Raw genomic sequence first — 24,379 nt, forward strand, 5'->3', positions numbered from 1 at the left:
TTATGGAAAATGGTTCTCACCTTCAAGTGTCTCATCACATGGCTACCTTTTCTCACTGGCAATAATTGAATTAAGTCATCAGTAATCTCAGTCAGGTCCATTAAAATCTAAAATACCATAAATCTTAAGGTATTTCAGGACGAAACCCCTATATATAGTCATCCATTCCATGTGTCCATCCACCCATGTATGCATGCATTCATCCACTCATTTAGTAAAGAACTTAGGATACAATGATAATTAGCCAAAAACATAATAGCCACAACAATAAACAGGACAAATGGAGGTAACACTGGAGCCATTTTACTTTTTTCATGAATACTCAATACATATCCCTTGGAGAAGGGTAAGAGCTACTGTAAACAGAAAAAGAGATACTAGAAGGTAATTTCCACCAGTGGCATGCCTGTGCCTTTCTCAAATTTCTCTCCCGCCACCCCCCCCATTTCCTAATTTTTCCAGACAACCCCATTCCTTACATCACATCAGTTATGATCAAATGGCCCCATATACCACCTTGCACAGATACCAATCACTGCTCCTCCATCAGCAAGGTGCTTTTAATTTCAAAAAGAAAAGGAGATGGGATTTGAAGTTTAAATTCCTTCATTTTCTCTTTAGGAATTCTGGTAAACAGGTGGAATCAGAATCACTTGTAAGCTACTAGCTAAATGATATTAAAGATTTCTCACTAGATTTCATTATTTACAAATCTCTGTCACTTAAGGATGATGAATCATGTGAATAGCAATTTTTTCAGGAACCCATTGGCTATATATTTTCATAGAAATTCCATTCATGATTTCACAAGACAGAATCATGGAGGAGGATAGGGTAATGACAAGCCAGCTTGTGTGTATGCCTGTCATAAGACCAAATTTAAGCAAAACCAGCAGATTAATTATTCTTGTTATTTTAAGGGTAGCTAATAAAGGAAATGCTACAATTTTCCCATGAAACTCCTTCCAGATTTTCAAAGTGTGTTAGACAAGGAGATCAATCCTTCAGCACAAAGAAAAACATAATCAAATACAAGTTCTAATATCCATGCTTTAAGTTAAAAAAAAAAAATGTGTTCTATAGATCCTTCTTTATCTTTTAACATTGAGTTTCTAGATTGTGGATAAGCCTTAAACTGAAATGTAGGTAAAGGCTAAAACAACCCTAACTTCTCTCCAAGCATCAGAAAAAAAGTCCACATAATTTTACATGACTTTAGGTTTTCATCTGAAAAAAATACCTTCTTAACTTGGATGATGTTAATATTATGCAGAAAAAGAAAAAAATACTCATTAGCTGATTGTAATTACATTGGTCATTCAAGGTAAATGAAATGTGTCTCATATCACATCACATTTTCCACAATGTGGTCTATAGTGAATTCATTTACTTGATCTGCCTTTTTTTTTTTTTTTTTTTTGCTTCCGTGTTTGAAAGGGCTCTCATTTCATTGTTTACCTGATTCCTAATAGCTATTCCCTAGGCTTTTCTAAGAGTAAATGCTCATTCTTAGAACCTCTTACTTGAGAATTCCACCTAGTGGAAACACTCACAGCACTGTCCCCATAGATTATATTACGAATGTGGCTATTTTCTCGTTTATAGTGACAAGCTAAAATTTACTAGAAAAAAATCTCCTTTTTTGCCTGTTGATAAGCCAACCTCCTCTACATGCAGTTGTTTTTAAGAGTACTTGCTCTGGGTAATTCCCTTCCAATAATCCACGATGCCTGCTGTTTTTGAGGTGATGAGATGTCTGAAAATATTTCTTTTTTTCCCAGAAATAAGTGGTTGTAAGAGTTCTTCAACAAGCATATCCAGATTGAGACAGAACAGTGACTACTTCTAAGGTACCTTATCTTCTTCTTGACCACAGAAATAAATATTGTTAAAAAGAAATTACGCAAGATGTCCTGTAACACTGGCCTTACAGAATTGCCTTATCTATACAGGACAAAAAACAAAAATAGCTGTGTGTAAGCCACAAGATTCATGTTATTTTGCATTGGAGGGCAAAGGGATAGGGATTTTAATGCATACTAGTACTTGAAGTGTGGCAGATAACACGCAATCTATTCAACAATTCACCAGAGTGGTCCTATGAGTATTATTTTTTCTCCACTGAAAAACTGAGGAAGTACACACAAACACAAGCACCAAGAAACATGCCGAAGTCATCCTAGCTGCTGGAGACAGAACCGGGATTCAAATTTCGTCTGTCTGATTCCAAACTCCATGACCTTCTCTCTATGTTCACTCTTTATGAAATGGGATATTCCCCTCGGACCCTTTGCAAGACTCGTGAAGGGGTTGGCTCATTTACTCAGCCCACAGCTCTCGACCCCTCATGGGGTGAGCAGGTGCAGAGGCCAGGACAAGAGCTTCTGGGAAACTGGCAGAAGCAAAACTCTGTGCAGGCCCATGGCAGCATCTAGGGGTTGCCCACAAGCCCCCGGAGCCCCAGAGGGCCTGTGTTACAGTGTGCTTTTTTAGTTTTGCCATCCATGGATGGCTTAAGTGTTAGACAGCTCAGTGGAGGGTCTTGCACCTGCACCTGGGTCGTTGTCTGTCATCCAGGAGGAATCAGGTCACACAAACAAATTGAAGATGGCAAACCCAGAGGATTGTATTGCCGATGGAAGTGGATCTCAGTGGAATGGGGAGCTGGAAAGGGGATGGAGTGGGAAGGTGGTCTTCCCCTGGAGTTTGGCCATCCCTGGTTAAATTCTTCTCCAAGGTCCTACTGTCAAGCTGTCCCTCTGAAGTCAAGTTGCTTCTCTCCAATGTCCAGCTACTTCTCTTCTCTCTTTCTCAGCTGCTCTGCTGCTCTGTCGGTGGGGCCTGTGGTTTTTATGGGTACAGGAAGGGGGACAGGACAGGCCAGTATGGTTTTGGAAAAGGCAACATTCGGGCAGGGAAAACAGAAATGCCTGTTCTCACTTTGGGCCACAGGTCCAGGCTTGAGGGTGTGGTCCTCGCCAGGGACCACCTTCTTCTACCCAGTATTTCCCTGCCTCCTGTTTGTATCATTTACACAGCTCCTTTTTTAAAAGAACACAATTATAGAGATAATAAAAAGCATGTGATTGTTGTATTTTCCAAAACATCCAGATGTCTTCGAAGATTGCAGCAAGCTAGTCTATGGTTTTGCAATATCACAAGCATCTCTTTCAATATAAACTATAGCACAATTAATTTGGGCTATCAAGCTTCAGTTATAAGAATCCAATTCAACACAATCAAGTTCTAATGCCTCTGATTATTTCTATTTGTTCTTGCCTAGAGGCTTGGAAAGAGCACAGGTTTTACAAATATAAACAGAGGACTCATGATGCTGTTGGAATGTGCTACCTTCCTGTTTTCAAGGCAAGAGGCTGCACTGCTTTGGAAAAGATTCCATGGAGGGAACAAAGGAAGCTTCTTCTATGAGATAATTTTAAAATTCATATATATCAGAGTTATTTGTGCCTATTTGGTAAATATTAATTTACCCAATATTTAAATCTAATGGGCAGTAGCATACATGAAGTAGACAGAGTGGTACTCTACGTAAGTTTCACAGAGGTGGTTTGGGGCCACACACCTGAGTTCAATTCAACTCCTCAAACATTTATTCAGCATTATTTTTGCCCTTGTGAAAGGAAAATAAATCCTGGGGCCCCAAAATCACTAAGCTAAAGGGAAAAGTCAAGCTGGGAACTGGTTGGGCAAACCTGGCTCTCATTCCATTCAGTCACCCCTCTGCTCACTGAGATAAATAAATGCACATCTGGTTGCTTCATTTGGAGAAGGTAATCAGAAACTCAAACGAATGCAACCATTTTTCTCTCTTCTCCCTATGATCTGAAAGCCCCCTCCCTGCTTCAAGTTGTCCCACCTTTTCGGACAGAACCAATGGACATCTCACACGTATTGACTGATGTCTCACGCCTCCCTAAAATGTATAAAAACCAAGCTGTGCCCCTACCTCCCTGGCACATGTCATCAGGACCTCCTGAGGCTGTGTCACAGGTGCACATCCTCAACCTTGGCAAAATAAACTTTCTAAATTACTTGAGACCTGTCTCAGATTTTCGGGGTTCATACTCTAGATGAGTTTACCCTCAGAAAATAAAGACAAAGCAGCTGGGCAAGGTGGCTCAAGCCTATAATCCCAGCACTTTGGGAGGCCTAGGCGGGCTGATCACAAGGTCAGGAGTTCGAGACCAGCCTGACCAGCATGGTGAAACCCCGTCTCTACTAAAAATACAAAAATTAGCCAGGTGTGGTGGCAGGCACCTGTAATCCCAGCTACTTGGGAAGTTGAGGCAGGAGAATCGCTTGAAACTGGAAGGCAGAGGGTGTAGCGAGCCGAGATCACGCCACTGCACTCCAGTCTGGGCGAAAGAGCGAAACTCCGTCAAAAAAAAAAAAGAAAAGGCAAAGCATTTGGTGAAATTTTATATCACATTGGGGCTACTATGCAGATAAAAATGGGGGCACATCCTAAATTTAGGTCAGAAGGGAAGAATAACTTTCTTTGGAAAGATTAGGGACAGTTTGAGAAAGAGGGGCCTTGAAAGTCAAACTGGGGAGTTTAGACTTGATCTTCTAAACAATGGAGAGTCATATTGTCACCACAAGAATGAGGAAGAGTAATGTAATTGGTGTGCAGGTCAGGAAAGGAAAGATGAAAGGGAGGGAGAAACATGGGCTTAATTACAATGACCCCAGTATAACCAAAACAGAAATTTGTTTTAAGTGCCTAAGACTAGTGACAGAACACATGACGATGAATAAAAGACAGTAATCAAAGAAGACTCAAACTACTGATTCTAGGCAGCATATTTTGTTTAATAAAGAAATGTTAATTCAGCACAAGTAGGACTTTATTGGGAATGTTTAGTTCATTCTAAAACACACTGACACCGAAGTCCAGTGGAAAATCCAAGTGAGTTCAGCACTTGGAGGGGAGGAAGAAGGACACCAGGCCATAGGCTGATTCTTGACAGATGCATGCAGTCCAGCCAAACCAGGAAGCCATTTCTAGCAGCAGAGACACTGGTAGGTTACGGTTTCCTTTATAGGGCCTGACCATTTTTCAGTAGCAAATTGCAGAGGGCAAGCGTTTTGGTTCCACCCATTTCAGCTAAATTTGCACTTCCATAGTCAGAAGAAACACCGCAGAATTCACCAGGAAGCCAAATGGTGCTGGTGCTTTCATGTGGTAATGGAGCTGGCTGACTGTGGAGCCATTCACCTAACTGCTACCACACCTAGGTAGTACCTACTTCCCTAAACAGCCCCATCAAGGATTCCATTAGACTGGCCCAGGGCAAAAACAATTCAGAGTTGCCTCTTGACAGATAATGAGCAGATGGTGACAAAAGAACACAGAAGTGACAGAAGCCACAGTCTAGCTGCTTAAAGGGAAGTGAAGGAATTAAGGAATGGATCACAGAATTTAGACAGTATTAATAATATTTACATAGAAATACCATGGACTAATAACTGAAGGGTCTTAATTACAACCCTAGAATTCAAAAAACACAACTTTCGTACGTGTAGAGATTAGTGCAACCACAGAAAGTGCAAAAAGCGAGGGATGGTCAAAAATCTAACTGAATAGTGGAAAAACTTACAAGCACATACTGTGCTTATTTTCCATTCATCAATGTGGAACAAGTCTTTCCCAGCCCATCTCTGGTCATTTTTTCACCCGATAAAAGTCTATCACCTGAGCAATTACAAAGATTTCGAAAATCAGTGAAGCTGATCTATTAATAACACAGTCAATTCTCCGTTTTTCGCAGGCCCTCTCAGAGGACACACACTTTATGCTATTATCTTCCCTCTGGTCATTCCATTGTCCATTATCACCTCCACAGAGAAAAAGAGGTGAATCTCAAATCAATCCATTTAACTATTTATTAGCAGTGCTGGTAAAAGGGTAAGGGGAAAAAATGGAGAGCGTTCTCTACAATAAATATAGCCCCTAATCATTAGGCATGTATCCACAAGCTTTCCTTAGTACTGAAAATGTGCCAAAAGTCGTCATGCTTTGTTTTCAAATTAATGATTCTTCACTATTTCCATGTTACAGAAATACATTGAGAGACTCATGAATCTCTTTCACTCAAAAGTGGCAAAGACTACCTAATGATTTCTTAGGCAGTTATCTATTAGAAAAGTCAAATATAGAAAGTTGGACCACTGGTTAGCAGCTCATCATTTATATCCACTGGACAGTGAGTAATCACCTCTGAATTTGATTTTTAAGCCCTGGACAAATAAATTTTGAGTGGATTTTGGAAATTATCCAGTGTTCATCTACCCTATTAAGACAATTCATAATAACTCTAAAGTAAGATAAGCAATCTGAGGCAACTCTACTGCAGTTTCCCTTTGTGTGAAATGAGGCTGTTCACAACTTACATCAACAGAAACTACTTTACAAGGTTTAAAAGAGATAATATACATGAACTGCATAAGCAGCACTCTCAATAAACCTTATGATCAATATCACTATTAGTATTGTTGTTATTGTTGTTGTATTACTGGACTTCTGGATAAGAAATTGGCCTTGCCAATACTCGTTGTAATTCAAGAAATCAGGAGAGCACGTTGTTTCTAAACAGTCTCATAAATTAACATGAAAAGATCTGGGGTGGTGTTGCAAGTCTCCAGTATTAAGGGGTAGTGTCTGATCAAAAATCATCTCAGGTGTTTTTTCACGTGTTTCCCGCTGGCTTGGGAAATATTCCCAACATGCAGACAGACCAGATGGAACCAAAAGCTAGAAAGGGGCATATCAAATTATGCTCTATCCTCTTCTACCTCTTTTCAGCCACTGAAAAGTTTTGTTGAAAAAAGGGGAGGAAGGGATTAGAGTGTGTTTAATGTGTGTTTGCAAATACACCACTTGCATGCAAGTCAACTTTGTCCATCAAATGACAATCTACTGCAAAACTCAGCAAAGTATTGTTAGAGTTTTCTATTGGCCAACAAGAAGAACCTAAAGTCCAACTTCCTGTAACCATCAACACATTAAACCATATAAATTTAGAATTTATTGTAACTTTCCCAAGCTTTGTGCTGTACTCAATGTGCAAATCATGAAGACTAAGGATGGATCCTGTTTTGTGGAGCCAAATTAAGGCGTTGTGATTTCTAGTCTTTTCCCTTCTCTGGAGAGCCCTGGGTCCTGAGAGGCCTCCATCAGGAAATAATGGGCCTAGGATGAAATAAACAAAATAATGAAAAGCAAAAAATCAAGAAGAGAGCAAATGCACAAAATTTCACAAGACCTTTGCTTTGCTCTTGTTAATCATGCCAAGACAGATACACAAAGTTAATGCTATGAGTTAAATTTCTCATTGTATGGAAAAGCACATCTGTGTGAACATCTACTTAACTGACAGTTTTACTCAGTTCCAAGAAAGATGTATCATCAAGTGGAATTATTATTTCTTTAAACAGACCTATCCAGTGTGGCATATGAATTGCCTCATGTGTGGTTTGGAAAGCTTGCTCCTTATCAGGGTTGGGTTAACCAGCCAACATTTGTCTGATAGACCTGCTCAGAGTAAGGCAGAAAGGTGGTGGTTGCATTGCCCATAGATAAATTGGGCAATCAACCTATGGGAACAAAAAAGTACTTCTGAGGAAGCAGTCCTTCTCACTGGATTATGAAGATCTTCTTGTGTTCCAGGTCTGGCCAGTGCTATGCCATTTACTAACTCAATTACATTTTTGCAGAATGTGGTACATTGGGCAACTTTGTTGGCACCATGGAGATGAAACGAATGGGCCAATGTTCCTAAAGTCTAATGAGAAAGATAGACATGTAAGCAGACACATTTTATAATACAACATAAACCGGGAACCAATCAAGGTTCAAACAAAACGCTGCAGAAGCCCAGAAAAAGGAGTGACCGGGAGGGAAAGTGTCATCCACGTGCCTCTTAAAGGAAGAGTTTGCCAAACGGACAGTATGCGATAATGTTCTAGGTAAATGGTAAACAGCACGGGAAAGGCAAAGTATTTGGGGGCCATGTCTCACCATGTTTGGCATGAGGGTACAGGGAATGTGTGCTGAACGATGAGGTCTGAGGAGTGGTTTGAGATCTGGATTGTCACGGATCTCACATGGCATGATAACAAGTTTTGATGGGCTTTATCCAGAGGTATAGGGGATACAAGAGGTAGGTTTCTAAAGGAATATGATGTGGTTTCTTTATTTTGTTTTTAGGAAATTAACTCTGGGGACACCAAGAACAGTACAGGAGATTGCAGCTACCAAGAGGGAAGCCAGCCCTAATATCTGGCCTCTCTGAAGATACTTTTCTAGAAGATGGAGTTAAATTCAGCAATATTTTCTATGTGGCAAAACACACAGAAAAACTTTCAGAAAGTCACAAGTGACTGCAAGTCAGACAACTATAAAAACCACTGATTCTCCAGGTCAGAAAAAAAATTCTAAAAACTATCCTGCTCAGTGATTTCCAATAATGGGAGTTTTCAAGAACTCACATTCCCAGGTTTCATCACAGACTTAACACACCAGGATCACCACCAAAACAGGATTCACTTTAGTCTTCATGATTTGCACACTGAGTACAGCAAAGGGCATGAGAAGGTTACAATAAACTCTAAACTTATAGGGTTTAATGTGTTGATGGTTACAGGAAGTTGGACTTCAGGTTCTTCTTATTGGCCCAGGAATCTGTATTTCTAACCAGTTCCTTCAGTTAATTCGGGTAGATAGGTCAAGTTTATAAAAGAGTGACTATAGGCCAACCTATCAGATTTCTCTGTGTGCAGGGACAAAGTCTTGTCTGAAAGAGTCTCCCAAGGGCCTAGCACAAAATTTAGCATGGTGCCTGGCACACAGTGAGGACTCAATCTTTGTCAAATCCTCAGTTACAAGCTCGTGACTCAAATGGATGCCTGCGTGGCATTCCTTCGGGACTCAGAGATTATTAGAATTGAGTTTTAAATTCCATTGCTGCCAGGACCACTGGACTTGTTCTTTACCTATTTGAGTACAAAAATACTTTTTAAAACCATTTCCCAAAGAATTTTAATCTCTCTTACATTTCCTAAAGTAGCAAAACAAGGTCTTTTTGTTTTATGTTGGGTTGAATGTTGGTTCAGAAGCAACTTACCAAGATGTTAACAGCTTACAAAACACACTCTAGTGACTGCTTCTCTCAGGTCCAATTTGATTAATTATATGTATATATTACATTATATATTATGTGATCTTAACAGAAAAAGCCTATGTGTTTCCTAGCTTGGAGGTCTGGGGCATGCCTAACATCTTGTTAAATATAGCTTTCCTGCATCAATAAATTTACAGATTCACAGTGTTGAAAAAAACAGGGGCAAATCTCAAATGTTAAGTGGAACACAGAAATTATACTATACATACATGCAATTATAATGATAAATGAAAAATAACCCAGTACCACGTATTTTTACCAGGACATCTGAGCACTGCTATTTGTTCAGAAGTATCTGCAGTAGAAACAGTAAGAAGTTCCTTTACTTAATTGAAAATTATCTTCTAAAAGAAATAGTTCCACACTGAACTCATAGCCCAAGAGTATCATTCTGATTCTAACGTCCACAGCAAGGTATAATCATTCTATAAAGATAGAATAAGCCTTAAGCAAGCATAACGATAATTTACATGCTAATCTTCTATGATAAAATATTTTCATGACTCTGCCAAGAGTCATGTATAAAGTGAATTGTATGAGGAAAGTTGTTAAAATTCATTTTGATAAAAATTTTTGTACTTTGGCAAAGACATAATAACCATGGCTCACTGAGCTCGGTGTCACAGTCCAGACATGGAACTCCTTGGAAGCTGCAGGCACTGGTGTCATTGGTAGAAGGACACATGGCTATGAGGTAGAAGGCATGGGGGCGGGTATAAACCCGTTAATTGTCACAAAGGCTATGCTTTCAACGAACAAATAAAGCCCAAGTTAGGACTCAGTTCATTCCCCAAACTGAGACAAGTCAGTAGAAGGTAAGGGAACACAATGAAATCATTACCATTTTGGAGACAGAAGGACCTACAGTCGTCATTCATTAGGCCTCTACTATGTGCCAGAACAGGTAGACATTTTAAGAATTACCTCGATCCTAAGATAATAGCTCTAGGAGCAGAAAGTATTTTCCTCCATTTTCTACTTGAGGAGACAAAGAGTAAAAGACATTTAAAAATTTGGCCAAGTTTACAAAATTAACAAGTCACAGAGCTAGCACTAGAGCCCAGGACTGTCCATCTCCCAATGAAGAGCTCTTTTCACTAACACTATGTGTTTCTGGCACACTTAGTGTTCACTGCACTCCCTTCAATCTTGTATAACACTGCAGTGCAATTAGGTTTTGTGTTTACCTCTCTGCTTACCAGCCTAGCTGGCCTCAAGTGGAGGGATCATGCCTTACCTACTTTTGGCCTGTCTCATCTTACTCTATGCCCAGTACATTGTTAGTGCTAAAAATCATCTCCTGAATCAATGAGCAAGCTTTCTTCATTTGGTGAAACCTCCATAAGAATATCTCCTTCATGAAGATCAGGCCAGTCAGACTTAAATATATTTTCTGATTTCATTTTGTGCTTTTCTTCATTTACAGTTTCCCTAAGACCTATCTGGAAAAGAAAAGCACCAATTAAAAACTATTTGGGTTATATCATTATTTTTATCATATTAAGGACATAGGGGCTAAACTGGCACCACCTAGCTTCAGGGTATAACAGTACTTCCTCCCCATGGTACATAAGACTTATATTTGTTGGTGCATTTCAGAGATTTAAATACATACTAACTCCCCACATATATGCCTACAGATGATTCTCATTTTATCAGTAGACCTCTTTAAAGTAGTAGCAAATATTTTCTCTCTTCAAATATCATATCATTCAACACTGCCAGTACAAAAGGAATTCAGATTAATTTTGCCAAACTATGCAAGCAATTTTTCATGTTAAAATACAGTTCTGTGGTCACATATTTTACAATGTACTGCTAAACTACTAATCAACTTAAAAAAACAAAAACAAAAACAAAAACATTAAAAAAGCAAGTGTCAGAACTCCTACAATAGCAAATCATAGATTGAAAAGAATGTTGTTGGATACAGACTTCGTACCTCAAATCACTGAAAGAAATATTCATTTTGGCCAAGAATCAGAATCCAACTACATATTTTATAAATATAGATTTCACCAAGGGATTTGTTTTCTGAAGGCTTCAACTATGCAACACAAAAACAATTAAGAATTAACCTTTACAAAGGCCTAAATGTAAACAATTTAGCAGAAACAAATAAACATGCTCACTCTTGGAACATTTAAAATTAGGTGTCTCAGATTTGACAACAGAAAAAACAGAACTGAACAAAACATGCAGAAATACACTGTAAAGAACTGTTCCACAGGGTTTAATGACACTAACATCAAGATAAAGCCAGGCTTTGGAATATATGTTGGCTTCACAATAAATTATCTTTCTATTCACTGGTAATGGGCTGAGGAGGTTTGCCAATGTACTAAAATGACTCTTTTGCACTAGCCTGCCTTATTTTGCAAATCAAAATTTTAAAAAATCATTGTATTTCTATTGGTGTGTGTTTGCAAAAGGTAACCTGGATGGTTAAACTGTAAATCCAGTCAAAAAGAGAAACAACCTCATTTCAGAAAACATTGATGATTTCTTTTTCCAAAAAAAATCCTCAAAATTATATTTCCAAAATCAAGCCAAGCTGTCAAAGGAAAAGTTTGACCCTCGGACTCAACTCACCCTAATTATCCTTTATCCTTAAAATGGATACTTTCATCAAAATACCACAAACTCAGAAAAGGAGACAATCCATTATTAACTGAATGGAAGAAATGATGCGGGGGCTACCAGACACTGTATTGGTTAGACGATATCCCTTGAACCCGTAAGAGTGAAAGCTCCTGAAAGGCAGGACTCTGTCTTGGTTACCATCTTATTTATATAAAACCTCGTCTGTCATAGCACAAGACAGGCATGCAGTGATAAATGTTATCAATTTGAATAATGCCTCTTTATAGGAATATACCACTGTATTGTTATCAAGGTATTTTCACACACATTAATCTTATGTGACCTCTCAACAACTCTGTTGAACTCTGTAGAGAGGAAATTAAGTCTCCAGGAGATTAAGTAATTCATACAAGGTTGACTATAGAAAGAAGTATGCTGACACGAGAATGCAGATTTTCTGTTCTTTCCCCTAAGGCAACCTCATTTATTTCCCACTCCCCACCACAGTCAAAGTGCCAAATACCTACATCATAGGATTATACTCATTCAGAACAGGCAAACTTGTCATCTAATCTAATGCAGAAGAGTGAAATGCTATTATTTTAAATATAAATATTTCTAGGTTTGTGATTTTTCTTACTGTTCTAACTAAAACAAACAACTCTAATTATTTTGGGTCGGTTCATAAAGAATGGAACTTCTCAATTCTATCTGCAGAATTCTACATCTGTATAATAAAATGCCCAGCCTTAGTAGCCCTTAACTTCTTTCTGGCTCCAGTTACCCAATCAGAAGTGAGGCAGGTAGGATTTTCTTGTATAAATTCAGAAGCAGTTGTGAGAAACAGATGAAATCCTGGACGTGAGAACTGGAAAACGTAAGGACCAGGAGTGATGAGGGTGGATACGAATGTGCTTTCAAAATCAATCTTAAAAAGAGATTCCTCGAACCTCTATGGCCCATATGCACCCAAACTAACCTGTAACCTCCATTTTGTCTATTAGATATGATGAATATTAAAATTCCTTGCATTATTTCCTTTGTCTAAGTACTTGAGTCCAATTTTGGGGCCAAAGTGAGAGAGGAAATCATTACAGAGGCTGTTTAGATGCTGGATTCTGATGAAAGTGACATGTAGAGGCAGCTGGGGCTAAGAGTGACACCAGCATGTGAACCTATTTCAGGACTGATATGCGTCTAATGCTTTCCATTCAGTCATATGACCTCTGTTGACTTCAATGGATAGTATATTTGTGAACCAATTTTAGAAGCCACTGTTCTTTTGCTCCCTGCTGAAGGTGGTTTCAATTGTTCTGAGGCCTAATATCATCTATAAACTTTGGGACCTGGTATTTTTTCAGTGGGTTTAAATCCAAAAGCCCTCAAGTTCTTAAGGGGTTCAGAGGGAAGATTCTTTTATCTGTGTCATGAAAGCTCTAATAAAGAGAACTGAAAGATAACAGTATGACATGTGAACCAAGGGAAGAGAAGACCTTTTTCCAAGTTTCTTGCACATTCCCTTAAAAGCAACCTGGGAACAAAGTAGGGGGAAAAACTGCTCAGTTTCTAATGAGCATCTAATGGTTAGTAGCTTCAGAGAGTTATTTAGTGAATGCTTCAAAAATGGCTGAGGTCTGTAACCATTAAACTGCCAGAAAAAGTATGTCCTTATTAAGTATTAGTAGAATAACTGACCAGTGTGTGAGAATCACCAACATGCCCTTTTGACTTTCCAAATTATATAAGAATATTTTCTTTGACCTTCCCTGATTAACAGATCCGGATGTAACAATGACACTGCTTTGTTTGGGTGACTCAAGACACATGGCACTGCACACTTTGGCAGGAACACATCCTACATTAAATTAAGTTAGAGGTGGTATTTGAAAAATAAATAAATAACGGAGTTCCAATTCACTGCAAATGGTACAGGAGGCCAGTAAGTGGGAAGCTTGCAAGAGAAGGACTTCTTTTAGAAAGATGTTTTACAGGACTTTTTCTGCATCATTAACTCTTCTGGAATCCTGAACATAACATGATGAATTCCCCTGAAAAAGTAGCTACTGTTTAATTTTGAATCACTTCAAAGAGCCACAGTAGAAGGAATCAAAGAAAACCAAAAAGACCAGTAGATGTGAAATTCGCCAAGGAAGGAAAAAAAAAAAACAAAAAAAAAAAACCATGAAGGTTCTAACAGATTTTGACCATGTACTCAAAATACCACTGATTATTTTACTAATACAGTGTTTTACTGTTCCATGAGACTGAAATAAGTCTCTGTATTCATCAGAACACAGGGTATTTTTATTACAATATTTGTGTCGTAGCCTTTGAAAAAGGAACATACTTAAAACCTTTAAAAGAATCTCTGTCTTAAAATGGTTCTTCGTGTGTGTGTGTGTATGTTTTACTATAAACAGATACGTAATTGGAGGTCCTTTATTACCGAAAGGAGTAAAAGTATACTGATACTTCAATTCACAACATGTAGTTTTAAAAGAAAGATATAATTGCGCAAAAGCAATTTGGAGAGTAGAAAAGGTAAGAAAGTTGGCTGCAGTATGATAATGGTTGTTTAACTTTAATAATAATAATAGCTAGTCTTAAAAAAGTCTTTTGTGTAAAAATTGCCCAAGGGAAAAGAAAGAAAACCTCCTAAAAATTCCATATCCCCAAATACCTCTAGATCCAAAACCATCTGGAAAATGTCAGATAATGGTATCCACCCACCTAAGAAATTCAGTAAACTTTGTCTTCAATTAGCATTTGAAATAATTGGCTAAAATTGAAATTTCTATCTGAAAACCCTCAAAAGACAAACCTGGATTAGGAATCAGATTTTTAAAGTCTCCTTAAAAGGACCATCTGTTTATAGATACTCTTCTCACACTCTTTGATCTGTACCATAAGTTCACGGTAGAAGCACAGCTGAATTTAAAGACAGAGACACACAGCTACCACGAAGTCTAGTTACCACATACATATTCTGAGCTCGTCTCAAGTTTCCCTTGTTATGTAAGCACTTAGGAGCAATAAAATTTCACTTACATTCAGCAGCATTGTGAGTCCCAAAACAATAGTCAGCCTGACTGTACAATCCCTTCATTGGCAGTGGATAGCTCTGGTGTTTTATTTATGTTGATCATATTGTCAATGCTATATGGAATAACCATTTAGTTGCCTGTTAGTCCATAACATTTTTATTACTGTAATTAAATGTCATTATCCATATTGAACTCTGTATTAGAAAAATCAAATTAGGTAAACTGAAATATCCAGAAAGAACGACAGAGCTGTTGGGATTCACCCCCAGCACCCCCAACATTATCTTCAGACCTTGATGAGAACGAAAAAAAAAAAAACAATGAGTATTCACTTCTCACAGATAGAGGTCACTAATGGACTGAATTTGAATCACTGTAGCAGAAACCACAAAGTTATTAAAGTAATCTAGTGAAAAAGGAACTTGAATTGAAATTAAAGATATCAAAAGATGATTATCCGGAAAAGTCTGACCTGAATACAAGTATTACAACACCTTGACCTTTTTTGAATCTTCTTAAGAGAGAGCAAAACCAAAAGCCGCTTGGCACCCTTGCTGTTTTTTAACTTCAGACGCTTCAGATCCCAGAAGCAGGAATTCTTCCTTGTAAAGTACAAAGCTCAAGAGTCAAACTAGATCAGATGTTCACACTGGGTCTCTACAGAATAAAGCTTCTGGACTTATACATACTTGAGCCTTTCTTAAAACCACAGCTTCAAACTGGGAAAATATAAAGTTGTCTAAATCCTAAATCAAACTCACCAGCAGGCCAGAATATAAATGTAATGGGCATCAGAGAAGGTTCAAATTAGATCCAGCCGGTCAAAGTCAAACTCGGATATGATCACATCATCTGAAACCAAGCATACAGGAAAAGCCACGACTGCTTTGGGGACTCCAGGGTAACCCAGCATGGTGTCATTTGGGAATCTACTTTATTCTGCTAAAAGCATCCCCTGGAATTTCTAAAACTGCAATGAAACTACTGAAGTGTTAAGACATGGGCTTTTTTAAAAAAAAAAAAAAAAAAAAAAAAACCAGCATTCCTTCCATGCTAGGTTTGTAATAGGTTCTGCTAAAGTACAGCTAGCCCAATTCTTTTTACAATTTCTTGTATCTACTGGCAGAGACATGGAATAATGTTTGAAATTTCATCTTCCAACCTCCTCCAGTCAAAGATATATGCAACTCAACATGACAGTATGGTGTTGCGCTGTCTTCAGTGATTATTAAAAATCCCTAAATGGTTTAACCCTATCCTGTTTCAGGCTTTCAAGGAGGGGAGGAAGAGAAGCAGTATTCTCAGACGCAATAAAGCTGTGGAGAAAAAAGCAACTTTTCGTGGTATGCGTATTACCTACAGATTGATTATCTGCTAATATGGTGGCTGGTGGCCTGCCCATCGTAAGTAGCTGGCCCATGTTGTTCAGTAATGAAAACAAATAAGAATCTAGTTCTAACATTTCAAATACTGACCTAAAATTTTACATTCACACTGAACAACCTAATATATCCCTGGAAAAATGCCAATCTGCATTCTATTTACCTCAAAAAAATTTTTTTTGGTGGGGGCCTTTTCATTGGATATTTATTAAGGTCATATCGGTTAAGTCGACAGACAATATCGGTCCGATATGGAAGCTAGCTTTCGTGTTAGCTTTCGGCTGTGAGAAGTTAGACATAATAAATTTAGCAGTAAGTCTGTGGGCGAGTGGACATGCTCCAAAGCACCCTGTAACCCTCTGTGATTAAACAGCCTCTAGTGGGGAGCAATAGCTCCCATTTAGAAGAGGCTTTGCATAGCAAACGCAGCATGTAAAGAAATCTAATCAGCATCTTGCACTCTTGAGCGAGCGTTTACACGGATTTGTGCCTTGCACTTGGTTAGCTAACTGTAAGCTTTACAAGAGATTCCCTTACTAAAATTAATCAAAAGCTCTTGAAGACTGATTCCCATTCACAGGAGAAGACAGGATGAGTTTCCAGGCGAATAAATAATGATCATAATAAAGATAGCAGCAGCAAACGCTGAGCTGCTTTGAAACTAAAAACTGAGTTGGGGGACAGGGGGCGTCGGGGAGTTGGGGCTGGAATCTTTCTGCTTTTGGAGTGAGCTGCAGCTATTTTCTTAGCCTGAGTAAGGCTGTCGTTCGGGAAACGTGACCGTCTTCTCTCCGCTGCTGCCGCCGCCTCAATGCGCACACGCGGCCACTCACTACCTTGGGACCACTGCGCTTCAGGCCCCCGAGAAAAATTCAGCCTCTCTGCACCACCACTAACCCCCTCCCCCAAACACGCACACACAGAAACATACATACGCACAGTCGTGGCAAATTCACATCACCAATAGCTAACACGTTTCACCTCACCCCCGAATGAAAATGTAACTTCTAAAGTTCCTATTTTATGACGCCAGAGGTGAAGGGAGGGAAGGAGGACTCCAGGGATGTCAAAAGGGGAAAGGATATGTTTTTCCCCTTTGCTGGCAGTATTTCACCCCTGAAATTTGCTGTCCAGCTAAACGAAGCAGGCGAGTAGGGAGTGGGCTCAAATTATTTTTTTAAAATGGTAAACGGGTGAGAGTGTGAAGGCGGGTGCGTGCGGTAAGTGAAATCCATGAACCATTTCTCTGGACTGAAGAATACTAAAAGCCCATAAATTCACATTCCAAATTTCCAAAGAGATACAAGATGAGGCGCCAGCTGGGGCTGAGGGTTCCCATCCACTCCTGGGGGGATTTGCCTCGCCGCACAGCTGCCCCTCTAACGTGACTAGTGATCTGCCAGTGCTCCGTGCCCATCCCCGGGACCTTGAACTTCGCCTCCCTCTTACTTCCTGCCAGACCCGCGAGGGCCAGGAAAGGTTCTGGGAGGAAGCGGGAGCGCAACCGAGGGGCATGGAAGAAGAGGCTTGGGGGCGCGCGTTACCTGCAAAGGTTCTCGAGGTCTCCTTCCAGCCCTGGTGGTAATCCCGCTCAGCGCAGCGCCCTCCCCCAGATCCAAACTTTTGCTGGGTCCTCCGGGTGGCGGCGGAGGAGACGGCGGCGGCTGCTGGAGCCAAGCCCTGTCGCCCGCAGCGTCGGGGCGCGGGGGTGCGGAGGCCGGAGCCTCAGAGCGACGCGCGCCTCTCCGCAGCCGGCCAGGGCCGGGGCGCCCAGCTCGCCTCGCTCGCTCTCGCCTACGTCCCCTACGGAGCTGCGGCATCGTCTTCCCCAGTCCTCCGCCACCTCCGCCTCCAGGGTTCGGGCATGCCACTTTCTCTTGGCTCCGGCCGCCGCGGCCCCCGCCTTCTCTCCTCCTCCGCCTCCCCCTCTCCGCTTCGTCAAGCCAACGAACCCCAAAAGAAGTACAGCGAGCGGGGAAGGCGGCAGAAAGCGGCCCCGCGGCGCCCGAGCTCCTCGGATTTGGAGGATCCCGGGACTCGGCGGGAGACCGAGGCGGGCGCTCCTCCGACGCGTGTGTGCGGACAGCTCGGAGCCGGGCGTGCGGCGCTGCGCGGGGGCGGGCGCAGGGCTCGCTCCAAGTGCTGCGCCCGCCCGGCGTGGGTCTGGAGGCTGCTCAGACCACACTACTGCTTCAATCCGACGCGGCCGGGCTAATGTAGGCGCCGCGGCCCCCACCCCCACCCCTCCTGACACCCCCAGAGATGTTTACAGTAATGAATTCGCGGGATCGTCTCCGCAGCTCCCGCGCTCCTCCTCTCCCTCCGTCCCTCGCGCTCTGGCGCGCTCCGCTCCTGGAGCCCTCTTTCTCTCCCTGCTTCATTCCCTCCCTCTCTCCCGGAGTCCCTCCCACTTTTCTGGTTTAAAGAATGCTTGGGAGGCGCGGCTGCTACCCAGCGATTTCCAAGAGGCAAAGTCGGACTTGGCTTTTAACCCTGTCCTCTCTGAAAAGAGTTTCAGAGCGCCTGGCTAACCCGGCAGATGCCAACCTGACCTTCTCTCTGTCTACCCAGCACATACTGTCCCTACCACCAGCCCTTAGGGATAATGCCACCATCTGAACCCTGAAAGGAGATTTTCCCCATGCCTGCTTAATGGTGTACTGCCAAGAGGGAGGATCTATTACTTAGACATTGAGAAATGATCGAAACGTGAGATTAGAGGGTAAAATACAGCAAACCTCTCAACCAAAATGGCGTTATTTCAAATGCAGACAACCTTGGTGATGTGCCCCCCCACTCCTCACCCCATCACTAGTTCCCTCATCCTGGACCACCTTAAATGACTTTAACTGGGGGAGTGATCAAAAAATGAAAGAGATTAATTTAAACGCCCCCACTTTCTTCCTTCACGCTGGCTGCTTCTGGCAAGAGCGTTGTTAAATTTCCCCACAGATTGCAGCGGACAACGAGAGATTCAGCCTAAAGATTAGCAAACAGTCTTGACAGCTAAGAAGCCTGATTTCTGTACAGGCAACGTTTCCACTTCGCAATCTCTTTCCAAAGGTTAAAGAGTAACGTAAAAAACAAACAAACAAGCAAAAAAACTAGGTGCACGTCTCCATGTCGGAAGGAGGAGATATTTTTGGTTTTCTCATCTCATTTCATGCTGCTCCTTCTGCCTCCAGCAAGTTGCTGTCATGTTGTAACAAGTCCGGTGAGGCTGAATCTGAACAGAAGAGGGAGAACGAGCCCGCTCCAAGAGCTACGCCGAGACGCGCCGTCGGTGTGGCCACGCGAGATGCAACCGGAGAGTTTGAAACTAGCCCAGGACCAACCCCCCAGGGATCCGCTCAGCTCTCCCCGCAGAAGAGTTGTACTGGGGCGGTGGCCGCCACAGGCAGAGGATGATTTCCGGACGCGCCCCAGGCGCGACCGCACTCCTCGTCCTCAGTTCAAAGCGTGAGTGACTTGGCACCACTTCCCCAATTGTTTTTTATTTCCTTCGCATCCCTGTTGTGTCTACCGCCTTCCCGTATTTGAGAGCCTAAATCATGTTAAGACGACTTGGAGAAAAGCCCGATTTGCCACGCAAGGATCCACCCAGACGCACGCCCGCGCGGAGACGCACGCTGGCACACGCGCTCACACACGCGCACACACACACGCGCACACTACCCGGTTCATGCGCGCGGGTCTCTCTGTTCCTGTTGCATTATGCAAAGGTGGCTAAGAACGCGCCTTGACTTTGATTTACATAGTCCGTCTTCTCCCCCCAGAGTGTGACTAATAAGTATCCCGGGGAGGAGGGGGCGCGGCTGGGGGTGTTAAGCGGAAGGGAACAGACAGTGAGTGCCATCTTGCTGGGAGGTTCCAGGAGCAAAGCGCCAACGACGACAGTGGCGGTGGCCTCAGCTCCACCAGTAACTACCGCTGGCAGGAGCCCCACACGCTCTAGGAGTTTCCCGGGTGTCAAATATGGATCCAGCCCGTCCCAGTCACCCTCTTCCACTATGGCTTCCTTTCCCTGGTCAGTACCCCGACTTCCACTTACAGCCTTGATCTAGGGCTTGATTACAAAAGACCGCGGCAGCGCTCAAAGTGCGGGGGCGAGCCCGGTACTGGTCAGCGCGGCGGAGGGATCTTTCCAGGAGACTCCAATCTCCCAAGCCTGTTCAGAGACTGGGTAACAGCTGGCAAGGCCCTGCTCCAGTCAACCTCGCTGGCTCCTTGTCCCTGCATTCAGCACCTGGGGGCTTTTTTCGCCCTCTCCCTGCGTCCCACGCACGCGGCTCAAGGAACTCGATCCCGATTCCGTCCGCTGTGCTCCCCAAGCCTTCCCACCTCCTCAGGCGCTCTAGAAAGGCTAGATGGCCCCAGCTCAGTGCCCGCCAGCCTGAAGAGGACAAGCAGGGCTGGAAGGGACTTGGTTTTGGAAAAAGCACCCTCCCCACCACCACTCCCACCCCCACCAACTCTAAGGAAAAGGAATTAGTATCCACCGCATCTGTTTAACTGCTAATGGATCCCAGATTATGGGCAGGTAGCACGCTGGTGTCTTTAGATACAACCGCTTGATAATAACGCTGGTGACATTAACAACAGCTTGTGGAGGGGAGACGGTTGTTACTGGTGAAAGTTAAGAGATTCAATCTACGGAAGTAGGAGGGTGAACTCTGGCAAGGTTAGGGGCACTGAGAACCCCAGTTTAGCATCGATGCATCTACTAGACAAGCAAATTTGCGTTTTGACCCAGAACTCAGTTATGAAGCTCCTTAGAGGAGGTGGATTTGACCAGCAGACAGATGTCCCCAAAGTCGAGAGAAAGCTAAGCTGCCTATTTTCTCTCCAGGTAAAAGACAAAGATTAGAACACCCCACTTAAGATGACCACCCCAACTCTTTCAAAAAAAAAAAAGAAATCCCCCAAAGAAACAGCCTGGTGCCAGCGTAGCAGCAGCTCGGCCGGTTATTGGAAACTTCACCTGGCACCGCAGCCCCTTTTACCTGACGGCTGCGTCTTCTCCTCGCAAAGGGCTCATCCAAATCCGACAGGGTCAGGGAGGTGGAAAGGGAAGACGCTGGCGCGGCAGCAGCGGGGCTCCCGGGGCATGGTATTGTTTTAGGGGTCGCCGCCGAGGTCCCTCCTGCCCATCGTTGAGAACTGCCACCCTGATCCCGGGGCTCGGTGGACACGGCGGTGGGAGCGGAGATGCCGCCTCGCCGCTGCTGGGCACCCGGGACGGAGGACCAGAGGCGCACCTCGGAAGGAGTAGCGCAGCGCCTTGGCGCGGAGATTTGCGGGCGCTGATGTTATCTCAAGCGCTCGTTCCTCCGCGGTGACAATGGATAATGCCAAAAGCGCAAGTGACGGCGACAGGTTTCGAACGTACAACTAACTACAAGGTACCCAGCCTGAGACAGTACGCTGCCTTTCCCCTCCCCCTCCTCTCCCTCCTACCAGGGAGGGAACTAACTTAACCCTGTGAGCGCCTGACACTCCCTAGAGAAGCTGGGATCGACTAGGAAACCGCAGGCGGCGGCTCCCGGGGGCGAGAGCTTTGTTCACGTGCGTTTCCAGTGGGTGTGTTGCTGTCTAGGGGCACTCGCGTGGCAAGACGCCCGTGGCTGGCTTCCAGCGCCCAGATTCAAGGATGGGAAGGAGCCCTAGCGTTTCATCCGGACCAGACCCAGCCCTCGGAGTCTATTTTTTGCCTCCAGTTACCGGATTTACTGAAGTTGCCAGCGAAGTTGGTTTTATTCCTTTACTTCTCTACTCTCCGCCCCCGTCCACGCCCCCCAACCCTGTATTATTTCCTGTCCTAGCTGCGCTTTGAAGATTCGGAACTCTTCGCTGGTTCTAGCTATAGATTTTAACTGTGTTCCGTATGAGAGACGAATTGTGGAGGGTACCCAGCCACCCATGCCAAGTGTAAATGAAACCGCAAGAAAAGCTGCCTCCCACTCACCCATCCAGTGTCCGAGTAAGCCTAATGACACGCATTCACATAACTAAGACGAAGACACAGGAAGATAGGGGTGCGGAGGACGGAGTTTGATATGTGAATGGGAAATGGAAAGAGAGGGGAGAGCGCGCGCGCGAGAGACAGCGGGAGCCTGAGCCTTAGAATGGAATGAACGGGAAACACATACAAGAATGACGACGCAAAAATGTATCAGAGTCCCAACATTGACAGCAGCGGGTCAGCTTTAAGCGCCTACATTTTGATCCGCGAAATTTCCCAGCTTTTTTGGAGGCGGTTACATAGAGAATACAGGAGCCTCTGCCTTAGCCGCCCAGATGCTTTGCTAAGTGCTCTGGACTTCCAAGAAGTTAACCGGAGTGGAAGGCGAGTCATATTGTGGATGCGGAATGCAAGCTTAGACAAGAAAAAACTGTCAGCAGAGCGCCTCTGCTGTCACCGTCACACCCAAATGAGCGAGGACGTCGCTCAGAGCGCAAACTCAGATCCACACACGGACATCTTCGACCGAATCCTTCTTCTGTCTCTATTCCGGGCTAAGGAGAGAAAGAAACGAATACGGAACCTTTATAGAGCATTCAGAGGCTACACACATGGATCTTGCTGAAACGGAGTTACTTAAAAACAGAGAAAGTATGTTTTCCCACCAGATAGATGTTATAATTCCTCTCTGAAGCATACCCAAGTCTATGGGTATCAGTAACAGCCATTTCAAATGCCTCTCTGAGCCGTGCCAGCCCCATGAGAGGCTGTGGGGATGCTGCTTCCAGCTTTCCCTGTGCAGAACTCCGTTGTAAATCCGTCTGAGTTGCCAAGGTGGCAGCAGAGCATAGGGATAGCTCCTCAAGTTCCAGCATCAACAAGGAAGATCACATTTTAGGACAAATACTCATCTACCTGCATTTAAACATCCATTTTCGTATGTAAGTGTACATAAGTATCCGCAGGAGGTTCTTCCTTTGAAATCTTGATCCAAGAAAGCAGCGTAATTATTTCATCTTTAAGAACACATTTTAAAAAGGCAAAGCAGGACTTTTAAAGCAACAAAGGTTTTGCTTTCTGATTTATGCTGCTAGAAAACGAACGAGATCGAAAATGGGGGAGGGAGTTGTTGCAGATGTACAGAATTCATATTTTAAATTATTGCTGTTTCTAAACCATGAGCAAACCATGTTATGAGTATGTGCCACCTATTAAAAGCTATTGGTTGCAGCTATTGTAATCAGGACAAGGAAAATTAAGTAAGGAAAATACCACGCCAAAATACAAGCAGAATTGTTGTAACAAATTTCTTATGCACATGACCTATGAGTCGGCTTTAGAAATGTGTGATGATGGGGCCAGAGGAAAGAATAGGAAATGTGGCTCAGGGACTCCAAAGAGTGATAATTTTGCAGACTCACAAAACTATAATAATTACATTACTTTATTTTTATTAGGAAACTCACTGATCCATAAGAGAAGTGGGTGAAAGAAAAACGAAAAGCAAATCTGCAAGCTTCAAAAAACAGAGGGTCAGCCCACTATTCTTAAGACTTCAGTCTTCAATAGTTTTCCTTTCAATTGAAACTGACTATCATCTCAAATTCTTTAATCCCCCACCCCCATGTTTCTTACATCATTCCCCATCTATACACACATATGTACATTGGCCTTTCTTTTCTAATACTTTGTGAAAGTAAAAATAACACAGTATAATAAGATCATGATTTCAGCTCAGTTTTGATCTTGGGTAAATTCGACGCTGAAGTTCCTCTTCATTTATAAAATGAATATGAAAAAAAATCCCTCTTCTGCCAGCCTTATAACATTGTCCCACCATGAGTCAGCATATGAGAAAGTGCTTTAGAAATTCGACTTGTTACTGCTAATGATATTATCATTCCATCACACCATATCAGCCTTCAAAATATTGACAAATTATATTAGTGTAAACATTGTCAGTTTCCCCTGGTGTTATCATCTTACATTACCTTAGAACATTTATCAAAACTAAGAAACCAGCTACATTGCTATTAACTAAATCTTAAACTTTATTCATAGTTCATCAGTTTTCCCACTAAGTCTTTGTCCTGTTTTAGGATCTCATCTAGGATACCACATTGCCTTTAAACATCCTATCTCCTGTATTCTGTACAGTTCTTCAGTCTTTTCTTGTTTTGTATGATCCTGTAAGTTTTGAGAAGT

General features: G+C 42.6%; 1 protein-coding gene across 4 annotated transcripts in view; it reads right to left on the bottom strand.

The window, feature by feature from the left end:
- The window catches only part of FLRT2 (fibronectin leucine rich transmembrane protein 2), a 100,055-nt gene extending 76,647 nt beyond the window's left edge, over positions 1 to 23,408 (bottom strand). Inside the window, exon 1 of one of the 4 annotated variants that reach the window (XM_003902133.5) lies at positions 21,216 to 23,408. The gene's annotated coding sequence lies outside the window, so the exon portion shown is untranslated. Of the gene's footprint in view, positions 1 to 15,591; positions 18,427 to 18,482 lie in introns of those variants that run through there. The other 3 variants (XM_017961427.3, XM_017961426.3, XM_031667928.1) reach the window with 3 other exon arrangements.
- Between the last annotated feature and the right edge of the window lie 971 nt (positions 23,409 to 24,379).

This window comes from Papio anubis, chromosome 7, assembly GCF_008728515.1.
Source record: "Papio anubis isolate 15944 chromosome 7, Panubis1.0, whole genome shotgun sequence".
Classification (NCBI taxonomy): domain Eukaryota; kingdom Metazoa; phylum Chordata; class Mammalia; order Primates; family Cercopithecidae; genus Papio; species Papio anubis.